This window comes from Eumetopias jubatus, unplaced genomic scaffold (genome assembly GCF_037043125.1).
Source record: "Eumetopias jubatus isolate StellerSeaLion01/CBP00866 unplaced genomic scaffold, mEumJub1_p1.0 scaffold_4, whole genome shotgun sequence".
Classification (NCBI taxonomy): domain Eukaryota; kingdom Metazoa; phylum Chordata; class Mammalia; order Carnivora; family Otariidae; genus Eumetopias; species Eumetopias jubatus.
The window spans coordinates 3805464-3832711 of NW_028274810.1; the positions used below are offsets into that span (position 1 = coordinate 3805464).

General features: G+C 50.5%; 9 non-coding genes across 9 annotated transcripts; 4 read left to right on the forward strand and 5 right to left on the reverse strand.

The window, feature by feature from the left end:
* TRNAN-GUU (transfer RNA asparagine (anticodon GUU)) lies at nt 1-74 on the reverse strand. The gene has a single exon. It is a non-coding gene; the product is annotated as a tRNA-Asn (tRNA).
* A 557-nt stretch (nt 75-631) lies between these two features.
* TRNAH-GUG (transfer RNA histidin (anticodon GUG)) lies at nt 632-703 on the forward strand. The gene has a single exon. It is a non-coding gene; the product is annotated as a tRNA-His (tRNA).
* A 1855-nt stretch (nt 704-2558) lies between these two features.
* TRNAE-UUC (transfer RNA glutamic acid (anticodon UUC)) lies at nt 2559-2630 on the forward strand. Its single transcript has one exon. It is a non-coding gene; the product is annotated as a tRNA-Glu (tRNA).
* Nucleotides 2631-9732: 7102 nt separating this feature from the next.
* Nucleotides 9733-9803, reverse strand: TRNAG-CCC (transfer RNA glycine (anticodon CCC)). Its single transcript has one exon. It is a non-coding gene; the product is annotated as a tRNA-Gly (tRNA).
* Nucleotides 9804-13268: 3465 nt separating this feature from the next.
* Nucleotides 13269-13339, forward strand: TRNAG-CCC (transfer RNA glycine (anticodon CCC)). Its single transcript has one exon. It is a non-coding gene; the product is annotated as a tRNA-Gly (tRNA).
* A 7111-nt stretch (nt 13340-20450) lies between these two features.
* Nucleotides 20451-20522, reverse strand: TRNAE-UUC (transfer RNA glutamic acid (anticodon UUC)). Its single transcript has one exon. It is a non-coding gene; the product is annotated as a tRNA-Glu (tRNA).
* A 1855-nt stretch (nt 20523-22377) lies between these two features.
* On the reverse strand, nt 22378-22449 carry TRNAH-GUG (transfer RNA histidin (anticodon GUG)). The gene has a single exon. It is a non-coding gene; the product is annotated as a tRNA-His (tRNA).
* Nucleotides 22450-23006: 557 nt separating this feature from the next.
* TRNAN-GUU (transfer RNA asparagine (anticodon GUU)) lies at nt 23007-23080 on the forward strand. The gene has a single exon. It is a non-coding gene; the product is annotated as a tRNA-Asn (tRNA).
* A 4095-nt stretch (nt 23081-27175) lies between these two features.
* TRNAV-CAC (transfer RNA valine (anticodon CAC)) lies at nt 27176-27248 on the reverse strand. Its single transcript has one exon. It is a non-coding gene; the product is annotated as a tRNA-Val (tRNA).

Sequence of the window (27248 nt, forward strand, 5' to 3'; positions counted from 1 at the left end):
CGTCCCTGGGTGGGCTCGAACCACCAACCTTTCGGTTAACAGCCGAACGCGCTAACCGATTGCGCCACAGAGACCTTCGCGGAGCCCCCGCCCACATCCCGGTAGAGAGCAAGCGCGCGCTCAGCGCCAGGGGGAGCCACCCGCCTTCCGTCTCAGGCGACTGGGGCCCGAGGGGAGCTGACGGCCGGTGGCTTCCCGGGACCGTTCTGTCCGTTTGGTCCGCCGGCGCCCGCCCTTCGGCGCCGCTGGCGCTCCGCTCGCTCCACTCGGCCGCCGTCGGTGTGGGGGAAGCTGGAGAGAGGGTGAGGTGCGGGCGGTCCGAAGGGGGCAAACGCCAGGAGGCGGCAAGGAAAAGCGGGGGAGGCGTGGACGGGACAAGGAGACTTCCCAGGACGCCCGTGCAGAGGCGCCGGCCGGACTGGGGGACCGGAGAATGGTTTTTGCGGTTGTTTGGTCTTTATCGCGTAGGAGAGCTGAGAGGAAGGGAAGGAAAATCCGAGAGCCGGCGGGGAAGAGAGCACAGCACCCGTACCTGCAGTTTGTCCGAAAAGAAAACAGCGCAGTAACTGGAACGACTTTGCGTCCAGAGTCCTGGAGCGACGGCCAAAGCCTGCCGCCGGGAGGGTGGCGCGCCGTGATCGTATAGTGGTTAGTACTCTGCGTTGTGGCCGCAGCAACCTCGGTTCGAATCCGAGTCACGGCAGCGCTCTCGGGCGCTCGCTGCCCCTCCCCTTTTGCTTTGGGTTTAAGCCCGCCGCGGCTGCGCCCCTTACCTGGGGGCCAGAGAGCCCTGCTTTCCGCAAGGCCACTGGGCGCCGGGAGGTCTTCTTCGTTTCCCCCAAGGAAAGGAAAACTCCCCTCGGCCCTAACCCGGGGACCTCCTCCGCTCTGACTCTGAGCGCAAGTCAGCTGCACGAAATGGCTTCTCTTCAGCGCGGCTCCCAACCAGGACAAGTCCTTGAGTCCCCGACTGTCCAGCGAGGAGCCTCGTGGGCCGGCGTTGCTGGGAAACGGCGTCTCTTTGCTCCTCAGAAAAACCTTAAGGATCTTCAAAGACCAGAGAAAATCTCCCATCGGATAAGTGACAGACCCTCCATAGACCCGCTGAGCGCCTCGAACCTTGGCTCCTGGGAATCTCTGCTTCGGGGGACTTTTTCAGTCCTTGGCCGTCGTCCTCCTTGTCGTCATCACGGCACCCTCTCTAGTCACTCGCGGCATACCCTCAAGGATGGGAAAAGGCCTGTCGGCAGCCGCTTCCCGCCAGATGGTATTCACGGGGATGCCGCTGAGAGTTGTGCTCCTCCCCCATCTTGGCCAAGACTGGGTGTTTCCTATCCTGATCATCTGAGTCGTGCTGCTGGGAGTAGTGCTCTCTCCATGTGATGTTAACATCCGTTTCTCTGGCGGCTAAAGATATTGAGCTCTCTTTTAGGTGCTCTGTAGGCCTCGGGTGTCTTCGTTTCCCAAGGATCTGTTCATGTCTTTTAACCATCTAAAAAACTTGAGTTGTCTGATTTTTTTTTTTTTTTTAATCAGTTTGAAGGAGCTCCTTGCACCTTATAGTTACAGGTTTGGGGGTTTGCTTGCTTGCTTGCTTGTTTTGTCAGATATGTTTTGTGAACATTTTCTCCCCGTCTGTGGCTTGCTGTTTTCACGGTCTCGGGGGCGTCTTTGGATGAGAAGCTATGGTTAATGTTGATGAAGTCTAACTTGTCATGTCTTTTTTTTATATACATATTTTTCCCTGGGTCTTGTTCAGTAAATCTCTGCCTACCACCGAGTCACAAAGTATCCTCAAAAACTGTTTTTGCCTTTAGCCTTTATGTTTTACGAGGCACCTCCAATTAATTTCTGTGCGTAGTGTGAGGTAGAAGTAAAGCTGTTTCCCGCCCCCGATATTGAACCTATTTCCTTTCCCCGTCGAACCGTTTCTGTGGCAAATGAATTCACCAGGTCAGCTGGGGGTCAGTTTCAAGTGTTTCAGCTGAGTCCATTTATCTATTTGTGTCTCCTGATGCCACCGGCACACTGCACGGTCTATAGGGACTCAGAGTGACCCTTCAGGTCCGGTGGCGCAATAAGCTGTGGGGGCAGCAGGTGTGGGGGTGGGGTGGGGGTGCAGAGATCCGGAATCCAGTCCGGGGCCGCCGAGCCATCCTTGAAAGCGGTCCCCGTCTCCCCGGAGTCTACCGGGTGATGTTGGGGACCCCGGGGTCTCACGCCGGGCGCCTCCCCTCCCGCGCCCTCGCGGCGACGTCGTGTCCGCACGCGACCGCCTCGGGAAGGCGCGTCTCAGGGCAGCTCTGAGGGGCGGCGGGGCCGGGCCGGGCCGGGCCGGGCCGGGCCGCGCCGCGGCGACTCGCTCCGGGACTCGCGGACCTGGCGGCCCTCGGAGCGTCTGGTGCGGGCTCTTGTTTTGGAGGGAGCGGGGAGGGAACGTCCTTATGAAAGGGGTCCTCGGAGGACAGGTGACCTCCCCGAAGGCCCAACGCCTTCCACAGCTCAGGGGACAATGTCACTCCCGTGGGAAGCCTGCAGAAGAAGAGCCTTGCACCGGCTCCCTGGTGGTCTAGTGGCTAGGATTCGGCGCTTTCACCGCCGCGGCCCGGGTTCGATTCCCGGTCAGGGAATCAACTTTTGCGCGGGAATCTTCCTTTCCTACCCGGAGGTGTGGTGTGCGGGGTGCGCCCCGCACCGCTCGGACTCTTCATCTCCCGCGCCGGGGGGTGGGGCGGCGGGCCGCTTTTCAGGGCGCACGCACCTGGCTTGCCGGCCTCCCCGGGTCCGCCGCCCGCAGAAGTGACCTCAGAGCTTCTAAGCAGCTGGCTCGTGTTTACGCTACGCGGCAGAGGTTCCAAACCCTGTGGGGCCGCCCCAGGGGCGCAGAGCAGGCCGAGCCCCGAAAAACCCAGCTCTGCAGGCCAAGCCACGGCGCGCTGTTCGCGTGTACCCCAGACACCGGCCCGTGGGCCCAGCTCCTCAGCTCAGTTCGCGCAGAAAAGGCTTACTACGCGTTCGGAAGCCGTGCCTGGACCGATAGCCGCGAGGAGGGTTGAGAGGAAGGGGAGCGCCGGGAGGGGGGCGGGTCCTCCTCGAAGGCTGTCCCATTCGCAGATTAAGCGGTGTAGGGAGGTGACGCTCACTGACCCAACACAGGAGGCAAGGGAGGCGTGCACTAAATGGAAAACTGGTATTGCTTCCGCAAGCCGAAGGTAGGGGTAAAAATCAACAAACACCAGGATACCAAAAGGATGATACCACAGGCAAATCCCACCGTTTCTCCGGGGGCTGTTGCATTTAAACCCTGTAAACTGTACCAGGCACTGGGCACATTTTCTTTTTTCCCTTCGACACTGGCTCCGAAGACCTGTTGGGGTAAACGCGACGTCTTCTGCGAGGCACGAAGAGAGCGAGCGAGGGCCGGGAGAGGTGCTGCGGACCGAGGCTGCAGAGGCAGCGGGAGCCGTGTGGAGATGAGGCCGCGCAGGGGCTGCGGGGCGGTGGGTGCGGAGCCGCTGCTGAAAGGCGGACGGTCCGAGCGGAGAACTCGTGGGTTCTCCTGAGGCGGGTGTGTGTTGGGGGCGGGGGGGCGGGCGGAAGGGGGTCGCTTGAACTCCTTTCGGGAGCGGTTTGGAAGAATGGCGAGGGTTGGGTTGGAGGGGAAGGTGGTGACCCTGAGCGTACCAGAGAGGGAAGGAAGGCTGCAGAGGGGGGTAGGGGGGAAACCTGGGTAGGCAGGGAGACTAGAGTTTGGATGGTGTTTCTTTCACAACGAGTTTCGTCCGTTACATCCTGAGTGCTCTTGACCCTGTGGTCGTTTTTAGCCCCCATGTGGGTCTTTCCTCCTGGGCTTGTCAATCGGGGCACCAAAAATTGCCCTTTTCCCCTTTTGTTCATACTCAGACCCGGGGCTTTTGCACAGTGTGGCATCAAGAGGCTGCTTTTTAAGAGACGGGACACCGTGTCGAGAAACACCGATGACGTGTTGGAGGTGCAGAATGCCACCCGGTTCCAGCAGGCGGCCCCGGAGGGCTTCTCTGGTGATTCACTCCAAGAAGTCCAGGAATTTTAAGTTCATCCCTGCCATCTGGGGAATGATAAAGGTAGAGTTTTCAAAGTAAGAGAATACAATCTACTTCATTTCCGATTGCAAGATGGTTTTTGGTTTGGTTTGGTTTGGTTTGGTTTTGGGATTTTTTTGGGGGGGTGGTGTTCTTTGATTTGTTTTTCCTGAAGCTTGATCGGTACCTTAAAAAAAAAAGAGAGAGAGAGAGAGAGCGCCTAAAGGTAGATGTCAAGCTTGGCACTAACATTCGCACGTGCCCATGCAAAAAGTAAAAACAGAGGCATCAAAGCTCCTTCTGCTCCTAGGTGGATTGCCAGGATAATTTTGTTTTCTGTTCCAGGACCTTGAGGGCTAGGAACACAGAAATGGACATTTTCAGTGCCATCTAGTCCTGCCCCTTCAAGTCCCAGGGCTCTTTGGACAAGGCGGCCTTGGCACTACAAACATCATCAAGAAAGGGAAAGTTTAAAACACCCATGAGAATAAATAAATAGAGTAAGCAAGCACACAAGCAAGCAGGCGCCTGGCTGGCTGACTCTACGGAGAGCCTGGGACTCTTGCTCCTCGGGGTTGCAAGTTCCAGCTCCACGTTGGATGTAGAGATTACTTGAAAATAAAATCTTGAAAAATAAAGTAAATAAAAAGCCCCTGAGGAAACTGTGGCCACAGGTGCTCGACCTCTATTGGATTTAGCCTTGAGTACACATAGCCTGGGTAGTCTGGGAGACCTTAGGCCATCAGCTTGGTGTGGTATGTCCCAAGAGCCTGCCAGAGGAGAACATATTGAAAGGAGAACATACTCATCCTAGGGCTGTAGAGATACCTTCCAATAAGATTTCCAGGGAATCAACTAGCGTCTAGAATTCAGTTACAAGACCTAAGAAGGAAAGCTCAGGTACCTGAAATTTTAGAGATGCTTCCATCAGTCCTTGTATCAGAGCAGACATGAAGACGGAAATTAGGAAATAACTCTGAATCAAACAAAACTGAAAAGACTGCAGCTATGGCACAAGGTGTGCTGAAACCGGTCTTCAGAGGACAAAACACAGCTTTAAATGTAAATCATGACAATTAGGGCTGATCGCTAACGAGCTAACCCTCCATCACAAAGAGTTACCCAAAAAATAAACAAGAACAACAAAAGCAGATAGGACCAGAAATTAAATATAAAAGCAGGAATTTGAAAATTAGAAATGCGAGTTTAAAAATTGAAAAAGAGGGGCGCCTGGGTGGCTCAGTCGTTGGGCGGCTGCCTTCAGCTCAGGTCATGTTCCCAGGGTCCTGGGATCAAGTCCCACATCGGGCTTCCTGCTCAGCAGGAGGCCTGCTTCTCCCTCTCCCACTCCCCCTGCTTGTGTTCCCTCTCTCGCTGTGCCTCTCTCTGTCAAATAAATAAATAAATAATCTTTTATAAAATTAAAATTAAAAAAGAAATGAAAATAAGAAAGAAAATCAGAAATAAATGTACAAAAGAGAAAAGTCAATGGTTGGATCCTTGAAAAGGCTGCTCTGATTAAACTGGGAAGAAGGAAGTCACTGCTACTGAACGGGTAGACACGGGGAAACAATAAATGAAGATCATAAACACGCATATGGCAACCAGTTAAAAGTTTTAGAGGAAATGTCGGTATATTGCAATAGTGATTTGGGCAGGGGTGTGGAGGAGGACTAGTCCTACAAGCATTAAACTTTTTTTAAAAATTAGAATTCAAAAGTCTTCCTGCAAAGGAAGCTCAAGGAGCAAGAAAGTTCATTAGAAGAAATGACTCCCAAAAAAAGAAATTCTAAAAGTATCAAAAGATGGCAGAATCCCCCTACTTATGCGTATGAGTTTGGGTTGAAACCAAAAACCCCAAAAAGTCAATGTGAAAAACAGAAATTACAGGCCTCACTTATTGCTGAGTATACATAGCGGCAAAAGTTCTTTAAAAGACTGAATCAAAATATATATTAAAAAATATGTCATGACAAAATTGGTCTTTACACTGGGGAAACAGTTGATTATCATTAGAAAAAAATGAATTCATCACATCAACAACTTATAGGAGGAAAATCAGAATCACTAAAGCACAGAAAAGGTGTTTGAAAAAATTCATTATCAGTTTATGATTTTTCAAAACCTCTTAGCATAACAGGAAGAGAAGAGAACAGCCCCAATCTGCTAAAAGGTAGCTCCCAAACCAAAAACAAACCCCCCAAAAAACCCTTCAGCACATGTCATAGTTGATGATCAAATACTGACCTTTTCCCCCTACCCTAACCGATTAGGAACCATCAAGAAGCAGACAAAGAGGCCCACCGCAACCAAGTCTCTTCACCACTGTGATGGAGATCTTAGCCAGTGAGGAAAGGCAAGAAAAGGTATGAGAAGTGAAAATGAAGAAAAAGAATACTGTTAAGTATTTATATATGTGAAATAAATTACTGGAACTATTAAGAGAACCGAGTTTCTTTGGTATATACGCAAATAGAGAAAGTGGGCTAAATTGAAGATTCAAAAACCGAAGGTATTCAAAACATAAATGTTCAATGATTATAACATATAAGAATTCAATCCCATGTACTGGGGGGGGCGGGCAGGGGAGGGATGAAAGATGATCCCTACCTCCGCCATAACCAAAATCACTCCCGTGTGGATTAGGCACCAAAATGTGAAACGCAACCGCAAATGAGTTTAGTTGGTGTTACTGTAGCGGGGTATTCCCATGATCTCAAGGATTTAAAAACTAAGCATTTAAAAAATAAGCAAGGACTTACAAAATAAGACAAAAAGACTAATTCTTAATGAAGAGGCTGACTTAAGTCAACTACTTCAAGAATCTCTGTTCATCGCAGCACAGAATCAAGGGTAAAAAGTCAAGGCACAATTTGGGCGCATGTATTTGCAGTCAGCATGATCAACTGGTACCGAAGATACTCAATGAGTTCTTGCAAAACGAGGAGAAAAAGACCCATAGGAAAATCACCAAGGTTGGGGGAAGAAACACAGGAGAAAATTCAAGTGGCTAACCAACATGCAATGGTGCTCAAATTCATTACCAAGAAGGGCTTTCAAAACGGAACCCTAATGAGAGAACATTAGAGATAGGCAAAATAACAACAGCACCACTAATAATTCGATGGGAGTAGGGGATGAGGTAGAAGGTTATGACCCAGCAAAGCATGGGAGTGACTGATTTAGGGCTAATACTATTTTACTTCTTCATCTGCGTGTAGGTTACACAAGTGTGTGCGTAATAATCATTTGTTATATGATGCATACAGGTTCTGTGCATTTTACCTTATGTCTGTTACAATTTTTCAAGCCCCCCACCCCCCAATGGTTCTATGACAGACAGAGAGAATGTTGTTGAGATTCCAAGATTTTGTTTCAAGAGAAAGGTGTGGACATTACTCTTTAGTACATACCTCCAAGGACAACCCCATGCAGACCAGGCCCATGAAGTTGAGTTCTGAGCTCAAAGGGTATTCTCCAAGAACCAACCCTAATTGAAAATACCTGTGGGGGTGCCTGGATGGCTCAGTCAGTTGGCCTTCCCGCGAGGGTCATGATCCCTGGGTCCTGGAATGGAGCCTCAGGACAGGCTCCCTTCTCCCCGGGGAGCTTGCTTCTGTCGCTCCCCCTGCTTGTGCCCTCTCTCTCTCTCTCTCTCTGTCAAATAAGATCTTTATTTTAAAAAAAAGAAAGAGAGGAAGGAAGGAAGGAAGGAAGGAAGGAAGGAAGGAAGGAAGGAAGGAAACACCTGTAAAGGCTAAATTCCTTTAGTCCTGTTATTTGAATACTCTGAAAAGGCTGTAGGCGGTAGCCATAACCATTCAGACCTCTTCTTTGCTTTCTCATCGCTTATTTCACAACACACAGCTCCTTTTTCCTCTCTCCTCTAAACTCTCCAAGAAATTCTCCCGCAGTCCTGTCCTTGTGGGTCTCCTCCCTCCCTCCCAACTTTCCTGCAGCTTCCTCACTGAAGATGGAGAAGCAAGAGGGGGAGGAAGGGGACACCGCCTGAATATGGAGCAAGCTTCTCACAGGCCAGGAGAGTTAGGTAAGGAAGGGAGGCAAAGACAATGTTTTTCCCAGCAAACCGTAAAGGGGAAATTTGGGGGATGTTACAGTCCTTAACACCTTTAGTCCATCCAGTGAGTAATCCATCATTTCCTTGACATAAATCAGAACTCCTCCTCCCTCCCCCGAACCCCACGGTCAAAATCCTGATTCCTGTTTACAGAGAAAATTGTATATCACAGTTCAGAATTTATTCATTAAAATTTCAGATTTCCAAAAAAAAAATTTTTAACCTTTCAGATTCCCAAGAGTTTAAAAATAAGTTAATGACCAAAACGACTTGGGTGTTTCCAACACAGTATCCCCATCGTTCTATACTCAATAGTAGAAAGTCTCGGAATGACAAAACTCTTGAAATGGAATAAATCACGTGTACTTTAAAAATTTTTTAAAGATTTTATCTACTTATTAGTGTGAGAGAGAGAGAGAGAGAGAGAGAGTGTGAGCATGAGCTGGGGGAAGGGGCAGAAGGAAAGGGAGAAGCAGACTCCCCGCTGAGCAGGGAGCCCAGCCCAGAGCTCCATTCCAGGACCGCGGGATCCGGACCTGAGCAGAAGGCAGAGGCTTTAACCGATTGAGCCACCCAGGCGCCCCTAAATCAAGTTTATTTTTAAAACGGAAAGTGGGGGGGCAACCTCCCCCATTGTCACTAATCTTCGACTTTAAGCTACTGTTAGGTAGGCGAATCCTCCAAAGATCTTCGGATGAAAATTAATCACCCGGAGGGTCTAACGCAGTCACGCCCCTACCACCCTCAAATCGGAATCCTTCCCAAGGAGCGCCCAAGAGCTAGAAAACAAACCCGGGCCAACAGTTCCCAGAGTCTTTAGTTCCCTTTCCCTTTTTACAAATACACTCTTCGGGCTAACACCTGTTGAGGCGCATCGCGCGGCACGCGGCCTCCTTCCCCTTCCCCGGAACCGCGAGGCGCCCGCGGGAGGAGCGCAGGCCGCGGCGGCGGACCACGCGGACCACGCGGACCGACTGGGTTGCCGGAGTGCGGCGCCGCGGCGCGAGCGAGGGGCCTCTGGCCGCAGCTCCCCAAGCGTCCACGCGGGTCCCTCTCCACCAGCCTCCGCCTTCCTTGGGCCGCCGACGCCGCCCCGGCCACTGGGGTGTCTGCCGGGCTCCGTGGTGAGACGTGGCCCCGCGGCCGACCCAAGGTCCACCACGGGCCTCCGTGACCTGGTGGCTCTTTGGGTCCCGTGGGTCCTCCAGGGGAAAGGCCGAAAGTAACTATGGTCTTAGGTCCAAATAGTCTAAACCGCAAAGCCCGCGGAGACACTTGCGGGTGGACAGGTAAGAACTCGCGAGTGAGCTGCTTGCTGCGCTGCAGGCCAAATGGCTACTCCACGTAGGCCCAGCCCCAGAGTAGATCGACTCCTTCCTTACTGCTTTCTGCTCAGAAATGCCCTGCGGATTCGGGGGTCTCATTTTCCTGCTCCTGGCGGCCAGAATCAATCACGAAACCACAGGACTTGGCCTGTGCCTCGGGGAAAGCGAGGAGGAGGCGCCTGGTGAACGTCTGAGGTCTGCGGGGGAGGGGAGGAGGAGAGGCACCCGTGTCGCGGGTGGAAAAAAAAAGAAAGAAAGGCAGGCGGGATGCATTGGCCGGGAATCGAACCCGGGTCTCCCGCGTGGGAGGCGAGAATTCTACCACTGAACCACCAATGCCCGGCGCAGAGATGGCACGCATGGTGGGGCTCTAGAAAGTATTTCCAGAGTGACCCTGGGATGGGGCACGGGGAAAAGTAAACGCTCCAGAATAGGGTTTACACGGTTGTGTTTGGGGCACAGAGATAGCAAACCCGCAGGTACTCGGAAGCAACGGCTTGAGAAGGCGACTTCCATCAGGCAACAGCGTAAAGTGGGGACATTCGAACAAAATAGCAAAATAAACAACTGTTTCGTCGGCTCACACCACAACTCTGAGAAAGGCTCTTTCCAACTGTACGACAGACCCGGGCAGGGAAACGTCCGAAACTCATCCAGACCCCTTGATGATGACCCTAAACCTTCAACCATCAACCTCGAACTCTCACTTTACAGAGTCTGAGAACGTAATCTAACTTGCCAGGTTAGGCAAGTAAAATTCTAACCGGGGGAAGACAGAAGCCCCTGACGCAGACTGGAATTAGAAGAAGGAATTAGAACAGCTAAGGAAGAAACACATTTCCGTCAATGGGGTTAGGTCTTTGTAACTGTTTATTTATTTAGAACAAGAATTATGAGTCGGTCTGTGATCATTATAACATCAGTATGTGTCTGCCTCTTAAGGTGTTCAAAGCATTTCGATGGGTATGTGATAGATCATAATTATGACAAGATTACTAGTAAGCTTGGGATCGATCATTGACCGTTTTGGAGAATCTAATCTCGGAAACTGGACTCCCTGCTGCGCTGAGTTGTAGCATTTGTTGACTCTGAGATGCCTATGAAGCACAGGCCTTGGTGTATTGGCCATATAAGGAGCTGGCTAATATTTTAGAAAAATATGGGTGGTTGAAATGTCCTTTGATGACATTGAAATAGAGAGAGATTTCTTTCCCCAGTGTTCCCTGGGGAAATTAAACTGAAGAAGGGAACCTGGAGAGCTCCCCCCCCGCCATGTTGGGACTAGGAATCAGTATGACTTTTTGAACTAGGGAGCCACAGAGGTGCAGTGATGCTGCTCTTTCTAGAAGGCAAGCACTGAAGAGTGAAAATATAAATATCAGAATATCAGACAAAGGCAAAGGACAAAACCAAAGATACAAACCCAAAGATCTTTTAGTCATATTTGACTGGTGGAGTGTAAAACAAAAAGGCACAATAAAAATTATTTTCTTGTGAGTGTGGCTCTCCACTTGGGGCTCATTCTTGTCCTTAATTCTACCAAGACCAGCAAACTAGGATTTACTCCTTAGAAAGGTCAGAAGCCTCACCACCCAACTACCTGCATCCAAGTGTCCCCCTTCTTTGCGCCCCTAATGCCTCTCCCATAGCCACTTCTATCCTTCAGTGAACTTTACTTTTTGATCCCACTACATGTGCTATGTGGCCAAAGGATAGGATAGGAGAAAGAACAATGGTAACAGTGGTTTTGGTTTTAAGTACTATTTCAAATCGCAGAAACCCACCAGGCATATTTGAAGCTTCAAAGACATACTCTTTTGCCAGGTTAGGACTCCACAGCAGGTCAACAAATATGTGTGATCACTGCAAGGCTCAGAGCCCTGCAAAATCCCTATTTAGAGCAATTCCTTAAGGTCTTCTGTCCTGGAATTAACTAAAGAGGTATTGTTGTTATTTTTCTCCCTGTACTGCCACTGCCACTCGTAGAAGCCAGAACCCAGAATCAACCCGTTTTGTCTGTGCAAAAAGAAAACATAATAGCTAACACATACCTGGGGATTGAACCTGGGTCACTTAATGTAGGAGACCGTAATTTGACCCCTGAGCCACCAAAGCTTTGCCTTAGTCTTCATCCTAGATCGAACCATGTAGTCTTCAAAGGACTTTGAAAAGAATTCTTAAAATAAATTTGTATAGACTCCTTTGGTAGACACACAGAACAAACAGAAAAGATACCCAGAGAAAAGGCTTGCATAGGAAACTTAAATCACAAAGCACTATAAAGTTGAAGTATTCAAATAAAAATCGTTTCCTCACTTCAGATGCATTCCCTTTGCTGGCCCATTGCTTAGTGCCTTCCAAAGCCCTTTGCTCCCAACCTTGATGCCAACATATTTTTCCCCCTCAATAGGCATTCAGGATCCAGTGACAGTTTGGGAAGCTGGATGTTTGGGGATGTACCTGAGTTAATCCAGAAAATCTGGGTGATAATTGAGCTTCTCACATCCTACTTCTATTTTGAGTCCTTGAAAGAGGCCAAGGATCAAATGGCTCTGCTTTTTTCTTGCATTTGAAAGAGATGTACAAAAGGGTGAATACGTGAAAATTTCATTCCAAAATCTTCCCATGGACCACACCTTCTTTAGCCGCTCAAGGAGAACACGCCAAGGCAAAACAATTGGATTAGATTCTGGACAGATCCTAGAATGTCACTCTTCTATCCAATGTAAACTGTTTTTGTCCTTTGCCTTTGTCTGATATTCTGATATTTATATTTTCACTCTTCAGTGCTTGCCTTCTAGAAAGAGCAGCATCACTGCACCTCTGTGGCTCCCTAGTTCAAAAAGTCATACTGATTCCTAGTCCCAACATGGCGGGGGGGGAGCTCTCCAGGTTCCCTTCTTCAGTTTAATTTCCCCAGGGAACACTGGGGAAAGAAATCTCTCTCTATTTCAATGTCATCAAAGGACATTTCAACCACCCATATTTTTCTAAAATATTAGCCAGCTCCTTATATGGCCAATACACCAAGGCCTGTGCTTCATAGGCATCTCAGAGTCAACAAATGCTACAACTCAGCGCAGCAGGGAGTCCAGTTTCCGAGATTAGATTCTCCAAAACGGTCAATGATCGATCCCAAGCTTACTAGTAATCTTGTCATAATTATGATCTATCACATACCCATCGAAATGCTTTGAACACCTTAAGAGGCAGACACATACTGATGTTATAATGATCACAGACCGACTCATAATTCTTGTTCTAAATAAATAAACAGTTACAAAGACCTAACCCCATTGACGGAAATGTGTTTCTTCCTTAGCTGTTCTAATTCCTTCTTCTAATTCCAGTCTGCGTCAGGGGCTTCTGTCTTCCCCCGGTTAGAATTTTACTTGCCTAACCTGGCAAGTTAGATTACGTTCTCAGACTCTGTAAAGTGAGAGTTCGAGGTTGATGGTTGAAGGTTTAGGGTCATCATCAAGGGGTCTGGATGAGTTTCGGACGTTTCCCTGCCCGGGTCTGTCGTACAGTTGGAAAGAGCCTTTCTCAGAGTTGTGGTGTGAGCCGACGAAACAGTTGTTTATTTTGCTATTTTGTTCGAATGTCCCCACTTTACGCTGTTGCCTGATGGAAGTCGCCTTCTCAAGCCGTTGCTTCCGAGTACCTGCGGGTTTGCTATCTCTGTGCCCCAAACACAACCGTGTAAACCCTATTCTGGAGCGTTTACTTTTCCCCGTGCCCCATCCCAGGGTCACTCTGGAAATACTTTCTAGAGCCCCACCATGCGTGCCATCTCTGCGCCGGGCATTGGTGGTTCAGTGGTAGAATTCTCGCCTCCCACGCGGGAGACCCGGGTTCGATTCCCGGCCAATGCATCCCGCCTGCCTTTCTTTCTCTTTTTTTTCCACCCGCGACACGGGTGCCTCTCCTCCTCCCCTCCCCCGCAGACCTCAGACGTTCACCAGGCGCCTCCTCCTCGCTTTCCCCGAGGCACAGGCCAAGTCCTGTGGTTTCGTGATTGATTCTGGCCGCCAGGAGCAGGAAAATGAGACCCCCGAATCCGCAGGGCATTTCTGAGCAGAAAGCAGTAAGGAAGGAGTCGATCTACTCTGGGGCTGGGCCTACGTGGAGTAGCCATTTGGCCTGCAGCGCAGCAAGCAGCTCACTCGCGAGTTCTTACCTGTCCACCCGCAAGTGTCTCCGCGGGCTTTGCGGTTTAGACTATTTGGACCTAAGACCATAGTTACTTTCGGCCTTTCCCCTGGAGGACCCACGGGACCCAAAGAGCCACCAGGTCACGGAGGCCCGTGGTGGACCTTGGGTCGGCCGCGGGGCCACGTCTCACCACGGAGCCCGGCAGACACCCCAGTGGCCGGGGCGGCGTCGGCGGCCCAAGGAAGGCGGAGGCTGGTGGAGAGGGACCCGCGTGGACGCTTGGGGAGCTGCGGCCAGAGGCCCCTCGCTCGCGCCGCGGCGCCGCACTCCGGCAACCCAGTCGGTCCGCGTGGTCCGCGTGGTCCGCCGCCGCGGCCTGCGCTCCTCCCGCGGGCGCCTCGCGGTTCCGGGGAAGGGGAAGGAGGCCGCGTGCCGCGCGATGCGCCTCAACAGGTGTTAGCCCGAAGAGTGTATTTGTAAAAAGGGAAAGGGAACTAAAGACTCTGGGAACTGTTGGCCCGGGTTTGTTTTCTAGCTCTTGGGCGCTCCTTGGGAAGGATTCCGATTTGAGGGTGGTAGGGGCGTGACTGCGTTAGACCCTCCGGGTGATTAATTTTCATCCGAAGATCTTTGGAGGATTCGCCTACCTAACAGTAGCTTAAAGTCGAAGATTAGTGACAATGGGGGAGGTTGCCCCCCCACTTTCCGTTTTAAAAATAAACTTGATTTAGGGGCGCCTGGGTGGCTCAATCGGTTAAAGCCTCTGCCTTCTGCTCAGGTCCGGATCCCGCGGTCCTGGAATGGAGCTCTGGGCTGGGCTCCCTGCTCAGCGGGGAGTCTGCTTCTCCCTTTCCTTCTGCCCCTTCCCCCAGCTCATGCTCACACTCTCTCTCTCTCTCTCTCTCTCTCACACTAATAAGTAGATAAAATCTTTAAAAAATTTTTAAAGTACACGTGATTTATTCCATTTCAAGAGTTTTGTCATTCCGAGACTTTCTACTATTGAGTATAGAACGATGGGGATACTGTGTTGGAAACACCCAAGTCGTTTTGGTCATTAACTTATTTTTAAACTCTTGGGAATCTGAAAGGTTAAAAATTTTTTTTTTGGAAATCTGAAATTTTAATGAATAAATTCTGAACTGTGATATACAATTTTCTCTGTAAACAGGAATCAGGATTTTGACCGTGGGGTTCGGGGGAGGGAGGAGGAGTTCTGATTTATGTCAAGGAAATGATGGATTACTCACTGGATGGACTAAAGGTGTTAAGGACTGTAACATCCCCCAAATTTCCCCTTTACGGTTTGCTGGGAAAAACATTGTCTTTGCCTCCCTTCCTTACCTAACTCTCCTGGCCTGTGAGAAGCTTGCTCCATATTCAGGCGGTGTCCCCTTCCTCCCCCTCTTGCTTCTCCATCTTCAGTGAGGAAGCTGCAGGAAAGTTGGGAGGGAGGGAGGAGACCCACAAGGACAGGACTGCGGGAGAATTTCTTGGAGAGTTTAGAGGAGAGAGGAAAAAGGAGCTGTGTGTTGTGAAATAAGCGATGAGAAAGCAAAGAAGAGGTCTGAATGGTTATGGCTACCGCCTACAGCCTTTTCAGAGTATTCAAATAACAGGACTAAAGGAATTTAGCCTTTACAGGTGTTTCCTTCCTTCCTTCCTTCCTTCCTTCCTTCCTTCCTTCCTTCCTTCCTTCCTTCCTCTCTTTCTTTTTTTTAAAATAAAGATCTTATTTGACAGAGAGAGAGAGAGAGAGAGGGCACAAGCAGGGGGAGCGACAGAAGCAAGCTCCCCGGGGAGAAGGGAGCCTGTCCTGAGGCTCCATTCCAGGACCCAGGGATCATGACCCTCGCGGGAAGGCCAACTGACTGAGCCATCCAGGCACCCCCACAGGTATTTTCAATTAGGGTTGGTTCTTGGAGAATACCCTTTGAGCTCAGAACTCAACTTCATGGGCCTGGTCTGCATGGGGTTGTCCTTGGAGGTATGTACTAAAGAGTAATGTCCACACCTTTCTCTTGAAACAAAATCTTGGAATCTCAACAACATTCTCTCTGTCTGTCATAGAACCATTGGGGGGTGGGGGGCTTGAAAAATTGTAACAGACATAAGGTAAAATGCACAGAACCTGTATGCATCATATAACAAATGATTATTACGCACACACTTGTGTAACCTACACGCAGATGAAGAAGTAAAATAGTATTAGCCCTAAATCAGTCACTCCCATGCTTTGCTGGGTCATAACCTTCTACCTCATCCCCTACTCCCATCGAATTATTAGTGGTGCTGTTGTTATTTTGCCTATCTCTAATGTTCTCTCATTAGGGTTCCGTTTTGAAAGCCCTTCTTGGTAATGAATTTGAGCACCATTGCATGTTGGTTAGCCACTTGAATTTTCTCCTGTGTTTCTTCCCCCAACCTTGGTGATTTTCCTATGGGTCTTTTTCTCCTCGTTTTGCAAGAACTCATTGAGTATCTTCGGTACCAGTTGATCATGCTGACTGCAAATACATGCGCCCAAATTGTGCCTTGACTTTTTACCCTTGATTCTGTGCTGCGATGAACAGAGATTCTTGAAGTAGTTGACTTAAGTCAGCCTCTTCATTAAGAATTAGTCTTTTTGTCTTATTTTGTAAGTCCTTGCTTATTTTTTAAATGCTTAGTTTTTAAATCCTTGAGATCATGGGAATACCCCGCTACAGTAACACCAACTAAACTCATTTGCGGTTGCGTTTCACATTTTGGTGCCTAATCCACACGGGAGTGATTTTGGTTATGGCGGAGGTAGGGATCATCTTTCATCCCTCCCCTGCCCGCCCCCCCCAGTACATGGGATTGAATTCTTATATGTTATAATCATTGAACATTTATGTTTTGAATACCTTCGGTTTTTGAATCTTCAATTTAGCCCACTTTCTCTATTTGCGTATATACCAAAGAAACTCGGTTCTCTTAATAGTTCCAGTAATTTATTTCACATATATAAATACTTAACAGTATTCTTTTTCTTCATTTTCACTTCTCATACCTTTTCTTGCCTTTCCTCACTGGCTAAGATCTCCATCACAGTGGTGAAGAGACTTGGTTGCGGTGGGCCTCTTTGTCTGCTTCTTGATGGTTCCTAATCGGTTAGGGTAGGGGGAAAAGGTCAGTATTTGATCATCAACTATGACATGTGCTGAAGGGTTTTTTGGGGGGTTTGTTTTTGGTTTGGGAGCTACCTTTTAGCAGATTGGGGCTGTTCTCTTCTCTTCCTGTTATGCTAAGAGGTTTTGAAAAATCATAAACTGATAATGAATTTTTTCAAACACCTTTTCTGTGCTTTAGTGATTCTGATTTTCCTCCTATAAGTTGTTGATGTGATGAATTCATTTTTTTCTAATGATAATCAACTGTTTCCCCAGTGTAAAGACCAATTTTGTCATGACATATTTTTTAATATATATTTTGATTCAGTCTTTTAAAGAACTTTTGCCGCTATGTATACTCAGCAATAAGTGAGGCCTGTAATTTCTGTTTTTCACATTGACTTTTTGGGGTTTTTGGTTTCAACCCAAACTCATACGCATAAGTAGGGGGATTCTGCCATCTTTTGATACTTTTAGAATTTCTTTTTTTGGGAGTCATTTCTTCTAATGAACTTTCTTGCTCCTTGAGCTTCCTTTGCAGGAAGACTTTTGAATTCTAATTTTTAAAAAAAGTTTAATGCTTGTAGGACTAGTCCTCCTCCACACCCCTGCCCAAATCACTATTGCAATATACCGACATTTCCTCTAAAACTTTTAACTGGTTGCCATATGCGTGTTTATGATCTTCATTTATTGTTTCCCCGTGTCTACCCGTTCAGTAGCAGTGACTTCCTTCTTCCCAGTTTAATCAGAGCAGCCTTTTCAAGGATCCAACCATTGACTTTTCTCTTTTGTACATTTATTTCTGATTTTCTTTCTTATTTTCATTTCTTTTTTAATTTTAATTTTATAAAAGATTATTTATTTATTTATTTGACAGAGAGAGGCACAGCGAGAGAGGGAACACAAGCAGGGGGAGTGGGAGAGGGAGAAGCAGGCCTCCTGCTGAGCAGGAAGCCCGATGTGGGACTTGATCCCAGGACCCTGGGAACATGACCTGAGCTGAAGGCAGCCGCCCAACGACTGAGCCACCCAGGCGCCCCTCTTTTTCAATTTTTAAACTCGCATTTCTAATTTTCAAATTCCTGCTTTTATATTTAATTTCTGGTCCTATCTGCTTTTGTTGTTCTTGTTTATTTTTTGGGTAACTCTTTGTGATGGAGGGTTAGCTCGTTAGCGATCAGCCCTAATTGTCATGATTTACATTTAAAGCTGTGTTTTGTCCTCTGAAGACCGGTTTCAGCACACCTTGTGCCATAGCTGCAGTCTTTTCAGTTTTGTTTGATTCAGAGTTATTTCCTAATTTCCGTCTTCATGTCTGCTCTGATACAAGGACTGATGGAAGCATCTCTAAAATTTCAGGTACCTGAGCTTTCCTTCTTAGGTCTTGTAACTGAATTCTAGACGCTAGTTGATTCCCTGGAAATCTTATTGGAAGGTATCTCTACAGCCCTAGGATGAGTATGTTCTCCTTTCAATATGTTCTCCTCTGGCAGGCTCTTGGGACATACCACACCAAGCTGATGGCCTAAGGTCTCCCAGACTACCCAGGCTATGTGTACTCAAGGCTAAATCCAATAGAGGTCGAGCACCTGTGGCCACAGTTTCCTCAGGGGCTTTTTATTTACTTTATTTTTCAAGATTTTATTTTCAAGTAATCTCTACATCCAACGTGGAGCTGGAACTTGCAACCCCGAGGAGCAAGAGTCCCAGGCTCTCCGTAGAGTCAGCCAGCCAGGCGCCTGCTTGCTTGTGTGCTTGCTTACTCTATTTATTTATTCTCATGGGTGTTTTAAACTTTCCCTTTCTTGATGATGTTTGTAGTGCCAAGGCCGCCTTGTCCAAAGAGCCCTGGGACTTGAAGGGGCAGGACTAGATGGCACTGAAAATGTCCATTTCTGTGTTCCTAGCCCTCAAGGTCCTGGAACAGAAAACAAAATTATCCTGGCAATCCACCTAGGAGCAGAAGGAGCTTTGATGCCTCTGTTTTTACTTTTTGCATGGGCACGTGCGAATGTTAGTGCCAAGCTTGACATCTACCTTTAGGCGCTCTCTCTCTCTCTCTCTTTTTTTTTTAAGGTACCGATCAAGCTTCAGGAAAAACAAATCAAAGAACACCACCCCCCCAAAAAAATCCCAAAACCAAACCAAACCAAACCAAACCAAAAACCATCTTGCAATCGGAAATGAAGTAGATTGTATTCTCTTACTTTGAAAACTCTACCTTTATCATTCCCCAGATGGCAGGGATGAACTTAAAATTCCTGGACTTCTTGGAGTGAATCACCAGAGAAGCCCTCCGGGGCCGCCTGCTGGAACCGGGTGGCATTCTGCACCTCCAACACGTCATCCGTGTTTCTCGACACGGTGTCCCGTCTCTTAAAAAGCAGCCTCTTGATGCCACACTGTGCAAAAGCCCCGGGTCTGAGTATGAACAAAAGGGGAAAAGGGCAATTTTTGGTGCCCCGATTGACAAGCCCAGGAGGAAAGACCCACATGGGGGCTAAAAACGACCACAGGGTCAAGAGCACTCAGGATGTAACGGACGAAACTCGTTGTGAAAGAAACACCATCCAAACTCTAGTCTCCCTGCCTACCCAGGTTTCCCCCCTACCCCCCTCTGCAGCCTTCCTTCCCTCTCTGGTACGCTCAGGGTCACCACCTTCCCCTCCAACCCAACCCTCGCCATTCTTCCAAACCGCTCCCGAAAGGAGTTCAAGCGACCCCCTTCCGCCCGCCCCCCCGCCCCCAACACACACCCGCCTCAGGAGAACCCACGAGTTCTCCGCTCGGACCGTCCGCCTTTCAGCAGCGGCTCCGCACCCACCGCCCCGCAGCCCCTGCGCGGCCTCATCTCCACACGGCTCCCGCTGCCTCTGCAGCCTCGGTCCGCAGCACCTCTCCCGGCCCTCGCTCGCTCTCTTCGTGCCTCGCAGAAGACGTCGCGTTTACCCCAACAGGTCTTCGGAGCCAGTGTCGAAGGGAAAAAAGAAAATGTGCCCAGTGCCTGGTACAGTTTACAGGGTTTAAATGCAACAGCCCCCGGAGAAACGGTGGGATTTGCCTGTGGTATCATCCTTTTGGTATCCTGGTGTTTGTTGATTTTTACCCCTACCTTCGGCTTGCGGAAGCAATACCAGTTTTCCATTTAGTGCACGCCTCCCTTGCCTCCTGTGTTGGGTCAGTGAGCGTCACCTCCCTACACCGCTTAATCTGCGAATGGGACAGCCTTCGAGGAGGACCCGCCCCCCTCCCGGCGCTCCCCTTCCTCTCAACCCTCCTCGCGGCTATCGGTCCAGGCACGGCTTCCGAACGCGTAGTAAGCCTTTTCTGCGCGAACTGAGCTGAGGAGCTGGGCCCACGGGCCGGTGTCTGGGGTACACGCGAACAGCGCGCCGTGGCTTGGCCTGCAGAGCTGGGTTTTTCGGGGCTCGGCCTGCTCTGCGCCCCTGGGGCGGCCCCACAGGGTTTGGAACCTCTGCCGCGTAGCGTAAACACGAGCCAGCTGCTTAGAAGCTCTGAGGTCACTTCTGCGGGCGGCGGACCCGGGGAGGCCGGCAAGCCAGGTGCGTGCGCCCTGAAAAGCGGCCCGCCGCCCCACCCCCCGGCGCGGGAGATGAAGAGTCCGAGCGGTGCGGGGCGCACCCCGCACACCACACCTCCGGGTAGGAAAGGAAGATTCCCGCGCAAAAGTTGATTCCCTGACCGGGAATCGAACCCGGGCCGCGGCGGTGAAAGCGCCGAATCCTAGCCACTAGACCACCAGGGAGCCGGTGCAAGGCTCTTCTTCTGCAGGCTTCCCACGGGAGTGACATTGTCCCCTGAGCTGTGGAAGGCGTTGGGCCTTCGGGGAGGTCACCTGTCCTCCGAGGACCCCTTTCATAAGGACGTTCCCTCCCCGCTCCCTCCAAAACAAGAGCCCGCACCAGACGCTCCGAGGGCCGCCAGGTCCGCGAGTCCCGGAGCGAGTCGCCGCGGCGCGGCCCGGCCCGGCCCGGCCCGGCCCGGCCCCGCCGCCCCTCAGAGCTGCCCTGAGACGCGCCTTCCCGAGGCGGTCGCGTGCGGACACGACGTCGCCGCGAGGGCGCGGGAGGGGAGGCGCCCGGCGTGAGACCCCGGGGTCCCCAACATCACCCGGTAGACTCCGGGGAGACGGGGACCGCTTTCAAGGATGGCTCGGCGGCCCCGGACTGGATTCCGGATCTCTGCACCCCCACCCCACCCCCACACCTGCTGCCCCCACAGCTTATTGCGCCACCGGACCTGAAGGGTCACTCTGAGTCCCTATAGACCGTGCAGTGTGCCGGTGGCATCAGGAGACACAAATAGATAAATGGACTCAGCTGAAACACTTGAAACTGACCCCCAGCTGACCTGGTGAATTCATTTGCCACAGAAACGGTTCGACGGGGAAAGGAAATAGGTTCAATATCGGGGGCGGGAAACAGCTTTACTTCTACCTCACACTACGCACAGAAATTAATTGGAGGTGCCTCGTAAAACATAAAGGCTAAAGGCAAAAACAGTTTTTGAGGATACTTTGTGACTCGGTGGTAGGCAGAGATTTACTGAACAAGACCCAGGGAAAAATATGTATATAAAAAAAAGACATGACAAGTTAGACTTCATCAACATTAACCATAGCTTCTCATCCAAAGACGCCCCCGAGACCGTGAAAACAGCAAGCCACAGACGGGGAGAAAATGTTCACAAAACATATCTGACAAAACAAGCAAGCAAGCAAGCAAACCCCCAAACCTGTAACTATAAGGTGCAAGGAGCTCCTTCAAACTGATTAAAAAAAAAAAAAAAATCAGACAACTCAAGTTTTTTAGATGGTTAAAAGACATGAACAGATCCTTGGGAAACGAAGACACCCGAGGCCTACAGAGCACCTAAAAGAGAGCTCAATATCTTTAGCCGCCAGAGAAACGGATGTTAACATCACATGGAGAGAGCACTACTCCCAGCAGCACGACTCAGATGATCAGGATAGGAAACACCCAGTCTTGGCCAAGATGGGGGAGGAGCACAACTCTCAGCGGCATCCCCGTGAATACCATCTGGCGGGAAGCGGCTGCCGACAGGCCTTTTCCCATCCTTGAGGGTATGCCGCGAGTGACTAGAGAGGGTGCCGTGATGACGACAAGGAGGACGACGGCCAAGGACTGAAAAAGTCCCCCGAAGCAGAGATTCCCAGGAGCCAAGGTTCGAGGCGCTCAGCGGGTCTATGGAGGGTCTGTCACTTATCCGATGGGAGATTTTCTCTGGTCTTTGAAGATCCTTAAGGTTTTTCTGAGGAGCAAAGAGACGCCGTTTCCCAGCAACGCCGGCCCACGAGGCTCCTCGCTGGACAGTCGGGGACTCAAGGACTTGTCCTGGTTGGGAGCCGCGCTGAAGAGAAGCCATTTCGTGCAGCTGACTTGCGCTCAGAGTCAGAGCGGAGGAGGTCCCCGGGTTAGGGCCGAGGGGAGTTTTCCTTTCCTTGGGGGAAACGAAGAAGACCTCCCGGCGCCCAGTGGCCTTGCGGAAAGCAGGGCTCTCTGGCCCCCAGGTAAGGGGCGCAGCCGCGGCGGGCTTAAACCCAAAGCAAAAGGGGAGGGGCAGCGAGCGCCCGAGAGCGCTGCCGTGACTCGGATTCGAACCGAGGTTGCTGCGGCCACAACGCAGAGTACTAACCACTATACGATCACGGCGCGCCACCCTCCCGGCGGCAGGCTTTGGCCGTCGCTCCAGGACTCTGGACGCAAAGTCGTTCCAGTTACTGCGCTGTTTTCTTTTCGGACAAACTGCAGGTACGGGTGCTGTGCTCTCTTCCCCGCCGGCTCTCGGATTTTCCTTCCCTTCCTCTCAGCTCTCCTACGCGATAAAGACCAAACAACCGCAAAAACCATTCTCCGGTCCCCCAGTCCGGCCGGCGCCTCTGCACGGGCGTCCTGGGAAGTCTCCTTGTCCCGTCCACGCCTCCCCCGCTTTTCCTTGCCGCCTCCTGGCGTTTGCCCCCTTCGGACCGCCCGCACCTCACCCTCTCTCCAGCTTCCCCCACACCGACGGCGGCCGAGTGGAGCGAGCGGAGCGCCAGCGGCGCCGAAGGGCGGGCGCCGGCGGACCAAACGGACAGAACGGTCCCGGGAAGCCACCGGCCGTCAGCTCCCCTCGGGCCCCAGTCGCCTGAGACGGAAGGCGGGTGGCTCCCCCTGGCGCTGAGCGCGCGCTTGCTCTCTACCGGGATGTGGGCGGGGGCTCCGCGAAGGTCTCTGTGGCGCAATCGGTTAGCGCGTTCGGCTGTTAACCGAAAGGTTGGTGGTTCGAGCCCACCCAGGGACGCGGTGGTTCTTCTTTTAGAAGGGACAAGACAGTGTCGTTGGGCACGGGCACAACAGGAGGACCGAAGCCAAGATCGGAAGGCCACGAGGGAGAGCTCTGGAGGAAAGCAGGTCGCCGGGAATCCCGAAGTCCTCGCAAGAGTACAACCCTCCGAATGCCTTTTAACAGTGCAGTTTCTGCCACCCTGCTTTTGTGCCAGTATTTTTTCAACCCTTTCCTTATACTCTGTACATTAGGTTGAGTCTAGGGTTTTATGGTTACCAATACTGCTGTCGTCACCGTTCGCGTACTTGACTAATATTTCTACAGAGTAGCGTCCTGGAAGAGCAATTGCTCTAGCTGGTGACGTGGTCTTTCAACATTCCTCTGTCTGTCAGTGTCACTCACCTTCATTTTTGAAAGCCTCTTTTGGAGGGGACATCCTCCTTGACTTTGAGGTTGCTCCAGTGCCCTCTCACAATCCTTCCATCCAGCAGAAAACTGTAGGTACCACGCCTTTCTCCTCTGGCCGCTTTGCAGATTTGGTTTTCTTTTCCCATGGATTTGAGCAATATCATTAGGATGTGACTAGAAACGGTTTTCTTCGTGTGTCTTGTACTCATTCGTTGTGTTCATTTGGCTCCTTGGATGGGTGGGTTTATGATTTTTATGATTGGAAATTCTTCTGTCGTTTCCTCAAAAATTGCTTCTTTCCCTCCAGTCTTTTCAGGGACTCCAATAATCCACTCATATCTTTTTTTTTTTTTTTTCCTCCCCCGAATCGCTCACATCTTTTAAAGTTGCCCTACCATTCACTGATAGCCCTTTACTTGCTGGAGCAGACATCGCATGTGTTTTTTACACTCACCGATATCTCCTAAAGGTTCACTCCTCTTAACCTGTTCCATCAGCCACTCTATCTAATGTCTAAAAATGTGCAGCAGCTCTATATTAAAGGTGTTTTGTGACTTCTCTCCTCATTAGAAATGCTCTAGGCTAAGATGCTACATTAATTAACTCAATTTAGTATCATTGGGAGAACTTAAAGATCACAATCGATCTTAAAATTGCAAATGCACCTGACACATAATGGAGAAGTGCATGCTGGGATCATATATGATACCTAAAAAGGTTTACCCCCCCAGAATTGTAAGAGTAATTGAGTCACTATGATTTCCAGAATTATAAGACTTAATCTCCATTAAAAGTATCATATGATGTATTTATCCTACCGAAACACATAATTTCGTATTGTATAAACTCTTAAATAGTATTGGATTAAAGTGTGTTTGTTGGACCAGTAAAACCAGTATAGGAGATTTAGGCAGCTAAGGGTCACTGGGATTTTGAAGAGAAAATAAACCCAAGACTTGTATAAACTGGAATACTATCTTACCAATATTTTCTACAGTATTAGAAAATCGAGAAGACAACATAAAGCAGTTTTTAGATCAAAATTATTAAACCAGTCTGATGCACACAAGGAGTCCTCTTTAGAAATACGACATGATATAAACATCTTCTATGCCATTATATATCAATTATTTAGATCCTCTAAAGTGTTTTAAAAGTACTCGAGACTTCACTTGATTTTTTTTTTCTTGGACCTGGCACCGAGACCACTAACCTATCTACAGCTAAACCGTTTTTGTTCTTTTCCCTGAGTTACAGATTCAGCAAGAAAGGAAGTTGGATGGGTGCCTGGCTGCCTTAGTTGGTAGAGCACGCATCTCTTGATCTCTGGATTGTGAGTACCAGCTGACACACCTTGGGTGTAGTGATTACTTAAAAAAACATGAAAAGAAAGTAAGAAAGAAAAAAAGAGGGGGGGGATAAAGAAAGAGGGGAAGGAAGGAAGGAAGGGAAGGAGGGAGGAAGGGAGGGAGGAAGGGAGGGAGGGAGGGGGGAGGGAGGAAGGGAGGGAGGGAGGAAGGAAAAGGAAAAAAAGAAAAGAAGGAAGGGAGAAAACCCCATCAATGGCATCAATAGCACCTTTGGACCCCCACTGGGGTCCTGGAAATAGGAGGTCAGGCACTTCCTCACTTTGGGGAGAGGCACAACTGAATACAAACTTGAAATTGCCTGTGTCTGCTTGGACTCAGACTGGAGCCAGGACCAGCTCAACGCCAGGACAAGGCAAGACTAAGCACCATCATCACAGGACAGCCACCTACCTGACAGCATCAACACAGACAACTCTGGAAAGCTCTTGAAAACTTCCCCCTTCCCTTTGAAGAATTTTCCACCTGCTCCCTTCATCCTCCCACCACCAGAAAGGATTCTTCACCTTTTGCTGGGCCAGGACCCTTTAAGATCCCTGCAGGGCACAGAGAGTCAGGAGGGCAGGAGCTAAGGGGTGCTGCACCTGCACCTCCCTGAAGGGTGTCTCCTGGGCTGGGGGGTTCTAGAGCTCAGGCTGGCCCTGGACCCACTGCCCACCAAAGCCACCAGAAGGAGTCCAGAGGGCAGGTGGTGCTGGAGGCATGACAACCTCATCGTGTTCCTACAAGCACAGGACACGGCTGGCCTGCACCATCTGGGAGAGGCAAGTAACACTCGGCCTGCCCGAAACTTCTCTAGCAGCCTGAAGGCAACAGGTGTCTGGTTCCTGAAGGGACGAGAGGGGCCTCCTCCAGAGGACAATGTCCTCCCCTGGCCTTGGAGGAAAGGTCCTGCAGAGGCTGGTTTTGAGGGACATTGCCCAAGGAAAGGAGCAACAGTGGCCCAGCCAGTTCTCTTGAGATGTCTGCAGGGTACTTTCAAACATATCTATGGAGAGAGAGAAAGGAAATGGGGGCAAATGCTAACTGGGGCACTTAGCTGAGGGATACAGGACGTCACCACTCCTGCAACTTGTTTTGTATGTTTCAAGGCGTGTTTGTTTGTTTGTCTGTTTGAAAGGAGTGATAAAGTCAAGTCCCAGGTTCTCTTTAGACGAAAACCCTTGAAGTGAGACGTTAGGTCTGTGAGGTGAATGGAGGTGAGCCGCTGCCCTGGCTGCTCATCCCAGCTCTCCTCTCCCAGCCAGGAGATCAAAGGACCCTGAGTCTGGACCTCTGGTATTTAGGGCCTCAGTGTAGAGGCACTTCTGCACATGCCCGTTGGTGTACACCGCACTTACCGGGATGAAAAGGAAAATCCTAAGTGAGGAGACAGTGCCCAAAGGTCTCCCTGATTGGGAATGGAACCTGAGCCGGGGCGGTGAAAATCCGAATCCGATGGCACAGATCACCAGGAATCCACACAGGATCCCTGCTTTGGCCCTTGCAGATGAAAACCCTGCAAGTAAAGGTTAGATTTCCCAGACGGAGGGAGCAAAAGTGGGGGCGACTCCCAGCGGCCCAAGGCTCCCAGCCCTTGCCCCGCTGCTCATCACCTCTCCCAGCCTCGGAGGCGCTTTGGGCTCTGAGGTCTGACCGCAAGGTAACTGGCCTGTGCTACGTTCGAGTCTAGCTCGAGCCCTGTGTGTGGCAGAGCGGAGGCCGTGCTCTCTGTCCGAGCCTCGGTTTCCCGGTGAGTGCGTGGCGGACTTGGCTCGCAGCGGGTGGGGAGCAGAGTCCCTCTACTTTGGGACCTGCCAGCTAGCTCAGGGGCTCTCCTGATGCTGGCACCTGCGGGCTCATTCGGAGGCGCCTGAAACTCTTCCTCTAGGAGTCCCAGGCGCAGTTGGTTTTCCTTTGCTCTGTGGGGCAAATGCACCCGTTGCGCCGGCGTGCTGGGGTCGGGAAGGCCACGTGTGCCCCACAGGGGAGACTTGGTTGGTGTTCAGAGCCACGGGGCCCGTCCGCCCGGAGAGCGGATTGAGGCGCCAGGGGAGCAGCTTAGGGGGGCTCCTGGGGGGGGGGTAGCGGAACCCGGAAGTGGGCCTGGTCCCGGGAGCCCTTCTGGGCCTGACGAACTGGCTGTGGGCTGCTCTCGGCTGAGACTCGCGGCGGACGAGCGAGGCCAGGCTGTGAGGTGCCGAGTAGGCTTTCAGGAAGCAAGGGAACTGCAGCCTTGCTTTGTGTTTGCTTTTCTGAATGGAAAATGGGGCTGCGCCCGCCGCGGCCGCCTTGCCTCAGACGGTCCTCCCTTCTGTCTTCAGAACAACAAGAGAACTGGGGGGCAAAAGGGAGCTGTTTCCGCCCGGTTTCGAACCGGGGACCTTTCGCGTGTGAGGCGAACGTGATAACCACTACACTACGGAAAC